Genomic DNA, 8,014 nt, shown 5'->3' with positions numbered 1-8,014 from the left:
GATAAGTTGAGTCATCCCATATATAAGAGCTATGGCTTTACTTAAAGTCAGTGGCATGTCATTAGTAAAAAAAAAAAAAAAAACAAGGGGCCTAAACAGCTACCTGGGGAGTTCCAGATTCTAACTGGACTATATTTGATAGGATTCCATTAAAGAACACCCTCTGTATTCTGTTAGACAAGTAACTCTTTATCCCATTATAGCAGGAGGTGTAAAGCCATAACACATATGTTTTCCAGCAGAAGACTATGATCAATAATGTCAAAAGCTGCACTGAAGTCCAACAAGACAGCCCCACAAAACATTTATTATCAATTTCTCTCAGCCAATCATCAGTCTTTGTGTAAGTGCTGGCTTGTTGAGTGTCCTTCCCTATAAGCATGCTGGAATTCTGTTGTAATTTGTATACTGTAAAATAGCATTGTATCTGTAAACACAATTTTTTCCAGAAGTTTACTAAGGGTTGTAACAGCTGATTGTTGGCCATTTTGAGCAGTAAGGGGCTTTACTATTCTTAGGGTAGCGAAGACTTTAGCTTCCCTCCAGCCTGAGGGCACACAGCTTTCTAGTAGGCTTATATTGAATATGTGGCAAATAGGAGTGCAATATCGTCTGCTATTATCCTCAGTAATTTCCATCTAGATTGTCAGACCTGGTGGCTTGTCATTGTTGATAGACAAAAAAAAATTCACCTCTTCCACACTGACTTTACAGAATTCAAAAGTACAATTCTTTTTATTTCATAATTGGTCTGATATACTTGGATGTGTATGGTCAGCATTTGTTGTGGCATGTCATCCCTAAGTTTGCTTAATCTTGCAATGAAAAAGTCATTAAAGTAGTTTGCAATATCAGTGGTCTTTGTTATGAATGAGCCATCTGATTCAATAAATGAATGAGCCGAGTTGCGCTTTTTTTTCCCAAAATTTCATTTAAGGTTCCCCAAAGCTTTTACTATCATTTTTTATATAAATTTATCTTGTTTCATAGTGTTAGTTTCTTTTTAATTTAATTTAGATTAGTCACATGATTTCTAATTTGCAGACGTTTGCCAATCAGTTGGGCTGCCAGACTTATTGCCGTACTTTTGCCTCATCCCTCTCGATCATAAATTTCTCAAATCCTCATCAATCCACGGGGATTTAACAGTTTTTACAGTCATTTTCATAATGGGTGCATGCTATTAGTAACTGGAATAAGTAGTTTCATAAAAGCATCAATGCAGCGTCTGGTTGCCCTCATTACACACCACAGACCAGCACATATTTCTTTACATCATCAACATATGATTATACAACAAACGTATTGTATGACCTCTTGACACATATTAGGCCCAGCCTTTGGAACTGTGGTTTTTACTACATATGCTGTTATTGTTGATCACTACATCCTATGGATTTGGATACTGCTTGAAGCAAATATATGCCAGCATAGTAAAAATGTGATCAATACATGTTGATATCTAATTCCTGTGCGTTTGAGACAATATGGATTCAATAGTTAGTTGTGTCATATGGTTTAAGCCATATGGAAGGGGAGTCAGGAACCCTGATGCCTGGAGGTGAGAAGGGGAGCAGGAACCTGATGCCTGGAGTGGAGAAGGGAGTCAGAACCGAGGCCTGGAGTGGAAGGGGAGTCATAACTCTGATGCTGGAGTGGAGAAGGGGGGGTCATTAACTCTGATGCTGGAGTGGAGAAGGGATCAGGAACCTGATGCCTGGAGTGGAGAAGGGGATCATTAACTCTGATGCCTGGAGTGGAGAAGGGGGGTCATTAACTCTGATGCCTGCGGTGGAAAGGGGAGTCAGGAACCCTGATGCTGATGGAAGGGGATCAGGAACCCTATCCTGGAGTGGAGAAGGGGAGTCAGAACCCTATGCCTGGAGTGGAGAAGGAGTTCAGGAACCCTGATTGCTGGAGTGAGAAGGGAGTCAGGAACCCTGATGCCTGGGTGGATGAAGGGAGTCAGGAACCCTGATGCCTGGAGTGGAGAAGGGAGTAGGAACCCTGATTCCTGGAGTGAGAAGGGAGTCAGTAACTCTGATGCTGGAGTGGAGAAGGGAGTCAGGAACCTGATGCCTGGGTGGAGAGGGGAGTCAGGAACCTGATGCTGGAGTCGGAGAAGGAAGTCAGGAACCCTGATGCCTGGATGGAGAAGGGGAACGCAGGAACCCTGATGCCTGGAGTGGATGAAGGAGTCAGGAACCTGATGCCTGGAGTGGAGAAGGGAGTCAGGAACCCTGATGCCTGGAGTGAGAAGGGGAGTCAGGAACCCTGATGCCGAGTGGAGAAGGGGGTCAGAACCTGCTAGCTGAGTGGAGAAGGGATCAGGAACCCCTTAGCCTAACCCTGAGGGATGCAGTAACTTACGTCCATAAGGGGTAAGAAAGGGGTCAAGGAACCCTGCCAAAGCCTGGAGGGGTATCATACCCTGAGGCCTTGATGTAGGGGATCAGTAACCCATTAGCTGGAGGGGGAGTCAGAACTGCCAGGCCTTATGGAGAGAAGGGCGAGTCAGGAACCCCTTAAGCTGGGCGGGGAGTCAGTAACCCGTGAGCCTTATGTAGAGGGAGTCAGGAACCCTTAGCCTGGAGGGGAGGCAGTAACCTGAGGCCTTGATGGTAGACAAGGGAGTCAGGGAACCCCTTAGCAAAGCCTGGGGGAGAGTCAGTAACCCCTGAGCCTTGTGTGTAGAAGGGGAGTCAGTAACCCATTGCCTGGAGGGTCTGATGATTGATTAAGAATTGAGCTTCCACAACAATTCTAATCCTAGCCTAAAACTGACACATCATACTGTCGTCTGGACACCTGTTCCTGACCTCGTCGCAGGCTCAGGTCACAATTCGCAGTGGTGGAGAAAACGTTGATTAAATTGATCATTACTTAGAGTAAAGATACACTTCAATAGTCAAAAGTCGTATAAAAGTATTTGTTTAAAATATACATAGCTACAAATGTAGCGTGTTGGTACTGATTTTTGATTCTGCACAGTAGTGAATATCGAATATACACCGGAAATCTAACGAACCGAAACCAATATTGTATACCAGGTAATTTACAACCTTCCAAAAGGCACATTTGGACATGTACAATGCTTTGTACATTTGTCCTTTCCAGTCCTTTATAGGCTACGCCACAGGTGAGAAGTGCTCCTAAACACGTATTGGAAAAGTACCCCGAAGTAACATATCCACTCCCTTCTTTTACCGTGCTGAAACATTTTAACTTGTAGTCACAATTCGCAGTGTGAAAAACGCGTACTTAATTGTCTATGAGTAAAGATACCTTATAGTAAAGTTCTAAAAAGTATTTGGTTCTAATGTACAGAAGTAGGAATTGTCAAATGTACTTACATCAAAGTGAGTGTATAAACCATTTCAATTCGTTTATTAAAGCAAAACAGTGGACAATGTTCTTTGTATTTATTATGGTGATAGCCAGGACGCGACAAAAATCAGACAAATACAACGAAGCATTTGTGTTAGTGAGTCGCCAGATCAGAGGCTGTAGGAGACCAGGAATTCCTTCCCTGTTGTGAATTGGACCATTTCCTGTCTCAAAATGTAAGAGTACCTTCTGGGTGTCAAGGGAAAATGTAGAGTATAAAGGTACATTATTTCTTAGGCAATGTAGTGACAGGTAAAGACGTATCACCCCCCACAACTTAGTAGTACTTCATAGTATTTTTACCTAAGTACGTTACACAACTGGAACCTCGTCTCCTTTCCAAGTTATTCAATTAGTTTTTGCCAATTGATCAAAAAGAAGTCAATCTATATTGATTAGGAGCCAATTCCGAAATATCGACTGTACATATATTATAAAGGCTTTAAAAACTTGTATTTCAATTTCTTCTGTTGAACTTTATTTCATGTAGATATTAATAATTCTTGCCCAGGCTAACCTGTATTATTAGTTAATGATTTAGATTTTTTCATGTAATGTACCAACCTGTTTAGTTAAACTGTCACAAGAAGGCAAAATATCTGTAGCAAATTAGAATTAGGCTAGCCTTGCTATAAGTTAGAGCTCCACTATTATAAGATATCTACTAAATATCAATGATACTGTTACTGATAGCTACAAGGGTAAAGCACATGGTAAGCTAATGTAAAGCTACATGGTAACTACATGTGAGCCACAAGTTAAGCTACAAAAGCAACTGTAGAGCTACCAATGGTGAAGCTGACAGTGGTGCTGACATTGCAGCATACATTCGGTAAAGCACAAGGTGAAGCTACATGTAAAGTACAAAGGTAGACAAGCTACCATGGTTATAGAGTGCACATAAGTAAGCTACAAGGTAAAGACTACAGGTAAAGCTGTATGACACGTTGCTACATGGTGAAGCTACCAAGTGCTTAACTGGGACTACATGTTGGAGCACTTACCACATCGTGGTGAGCCACATTGGAGCTACATGGTGAAGTCATACAGGAAAGCTACCAGTGGATAAAAGCTCACAAGTAAGAGCTACATGGTAAAGCTAATGGTGACAGCTACATGGTAAGCATGCTGCTACATGTTAAAGCTTGACCAATGTGAAGATACATGGTGAAGCTACATGGTAAACACATGGAACGCGTGATGGATAAGGCTACATGGTGAAGCTCCACATGGTTGAAAGTTACGTGGTTAAATACATCGTGTCCGCTACCATTCGTAACTCACGATGCCAGTGTTTAGCGACATGCTTTATGCGTATGTAGCTATGTATTGCTAATGCTGGATGGGGAAGCGATGGTGAAGCTAGACTGGTCAAGCTACTGGTTAAAGCTAGTCGGATAAAGTCAACATGTGAGCATACATGGTGAAGCTATGGTGCAAGTCACATTGTCGAACGCTACATGGTGACCATATGCTACTGGTAATAGCTACACATGGGTTAAAGCTCATGGTGAACCGCTACTGTGAGCGCTACATGGTGAACGCTCCAGGATAAGCGACCATTTGTAAGCTACATGTGTGACGACGTACATGGTCAGCTACATGGGTATAATGAAGCTACATGGTGAAGCACATGCGTGAAGCTACATGTAAGCTACATGTTAAAAAGCTACATGGTGAAGCACAGGTAAAGCTGTAGCCGTTTTATTTTTTTGATAAAACGAAAGTACATTGATACTTAGTAAAGCCAACGCCTTCCCCAAAATGAAAAACATTTAGAATTGTATTTATAAGATAGCAACCCCGTTCTCTCATGTTTTTCATCTCCCGAAGTGGTGAGATGCTCGTCTGACCAAGATCACCTGTTGCGTAGAAGCGTTACGCAAAAATGTAGGCTGGTTGGTACTGTTTTGTGGTTCTGCCACGAGTAGTAAATATCAGGAATATATCACCGGAATCTAAACGGAACCAGAACCAGAATATTGTTACGTAATTTCAAACTCCAAAAAAGCCCCACATTGGAACATGTAACAAATGACTTTGTACATTTTCCTTCAGCGTCCGTTATAGCTACAGCCACAGGTGAGAAGTGCGTTGGAAACACTGTATGGAATAAATACCCCAAGTAAAAATCCATCCATCTTTTCTACCTGTGAAAAACATTTTAAAATGTAGGTGACTTCATACATTAGAGATACCACAGCAGACAAGTACCACAGAAGATTGCAGGAGTTTACAGTGATGAAATAGTCAAATGTATTGTTAGACAGCTGGAGACTCAAATTCCATTGCCGCTGAGCATGTACGTTTCCAGCAGAAACGCAACACTTTTAAATACGTTCTTCAGAGTCAATTAAATCAAGATACTAGTTAATAACATTATTAACCTACGTACAGTTTTGTAATTTTAAATCGCTATTGGAAAGACATATTAGAACGTCTTCCCCCCCCCGGAACACAGAGACAAGGTCATTAAAGAGCAGAGAATTAAACATTATACGCACTTCAAACCTGTCTTTCAATCACTTTAAACCTTGCTTTTGTGATTTACGTGTGCACTGAGACTTATCAAGATTATACGGAGTTACTGAGAGAAGAGATTCAAAGTGTGTGATGGGATTACAGTAGATTGACAGCTACCAGGCAAAAAAATAAACTTTATCACCTGCCTAAAAAATAAAAAATAAAAAATGACTCCTGAAACGACAGTGCTCATTATAGTACAGTGCTGCTAGGACCCAGTAGTATATCAATATTATCGCCAGCCCTTCACTACTCTATACTCCTCTCCAGACACCAGTGTCCAGTTGTGTGCCATCTCTCAATAGCACCCTAACCCCTAAAAGGCACTACGTTTTACCAGAACCAATGGGCTCTGGTTCAAAGTAGTGCACCTGTAGGAAAAGGGTGCATTTTTGGACGGTCGGACAATAATAACCCCTAACTACCTCCACCTCCTCCCATGCAGGCAGTCACCAGTCAATCAGGCAGCAGTCAGTCAGTCAGTCATCCAGTCCAGCCCAGTCACAGTCAAGCCAGTCAGCCAGCCAGCCAGTCAGCAGCCCATAGCCAGGCAGCCAGCCAGTCAGCCAGCCAGTCATCATCAGCCAGTCAGTCAAGCCAGGTCGCCAGCCAGCCAGCCAGTCAGTCAGCCAGGCAGCCAGTCATCAGTCAGTCAGTCAGTCATGTCAGTTCAGGGTGCTCTGCGGAGAAGTGAAAGATATATATCACAACTACGTAACGTTAAGTTCTAGTTTAAAGACAATTAGTAGAGTAAAAAATCCTGTAATGACCCAGCAGCCTTCATCGCCCTACGTAACCTACCGTAAACTTCAATTAAAACACAGTCTCAAATAAGTCGCCTGTCCCTTAATAGCCGTTCTGAAATTAATTGTTAAAAGAGGTTACCCATGAATTACCATGAATGTTACGAGGATTTGTGTTTTTGTTTTTTACATTGAATCATTCAAAATCTCTTAAATACTGATCACTGTAGCGGTCCACTACTAGCCTAGTAATGAGATGTGACAACCTGAAAAATAATGACCAATAGGTATTTAAAGCAATTATTTAAATATCCTGTTAATGCCATGCTCTGCCCAGCACTGGCAAGTTTACCAAGAGCTATGTGTTTACCCACTGGGACATTTTGAGTATCCAATGGTCATTCAAGAACCCACTCAATACTGGCTATTATTATGTTGTTTATCATAAATTCCCAACATTTCTATTAGTTTGTTTATAGAATGTTAGACATGAACTTTTGCTGCAATTTCTTTTTAAAAAAAAGTATTTTTATAATCACAGCCATTTATCCTCTACGACAGCCACATTCTCCTCTCTCCTCTACGACAGCCATTCTCCTCTCTCCTCTTGACAGCCATTCTCCTCTCTACTCTGTGACAGCCATTCTCCTCTCTCCTCTACGACAGCCATTCTCCTCTCTCCTCTACAACAGCCATTCTCCTCTCTACTCTGTGACAGCCATTCGCCTCGCTCCTCTACGGACAGCCATTCTCCTCTCTTCCTCTACACAGCCATTCTCCTTCTCCTCTGTGACAGCCATTCTCCTCTCTCCTCTGGACAGCCATCTCCTCTCACTCGGACAGCCATTCTCCTTCTGTCCTCTACAACAACCATTCTCCCTCTCCTCTACGACAGCCATTCCCGGATGTGTAGTGTCAGCATTTGTTGCTGGCATGTCATCCCTAAGTTTGCTTATCTTGCCAATGAAAAAGTCATTAAAGTAGTTTGCAATATCAGTGGTCTTTGTTATGAATGAGCCATCTGATTCAATAAATGAATGAGCCGAGTTGCCTTTTTTTCCCAAAATTTCATTTAAGGTTCCCCAAAGCTTTTTACTATCATTTTTTATATAATTTATCTTTGTTTCATAGTGTAGTTTCTTTTAATTTTAATTTAGATTAGTCACATGATTTCTTAATTTGCAGTACGTTTGCCAATCAGTTGGGCTGCCAGACTTAATTGCCGTACCTTTTGCCTCATCCCTCTCGATCATACAATTTTTCAATGCCTCATCAATCCACGGGGATTTAACAGTTTTTACAGTCATTTTCATAATGGGTGCATGCTTATTAGTAACTGGAATAAGTAGTTTCATAAAAGC

This window comes from Salvelinus sp. IW2-2015, unplaced genomic scaffold (genome assembly GCF_002910315.2).
Source record: "Salvelinus sp. IW2-2015 unplaced genomic scaffold, ASM291031v2 Un_scaffold741, whole genome shotgun sequence".
Lineage (NCBI taxonomy): Eukaryota > Metazoa > Chordata > Actinopteri > Salmoniformes > Salmonidae > Salvelinus > Salvelinus sp. IW2-2015.
This window is presented reverse-complemented; position numbering follows the sequence as displayed.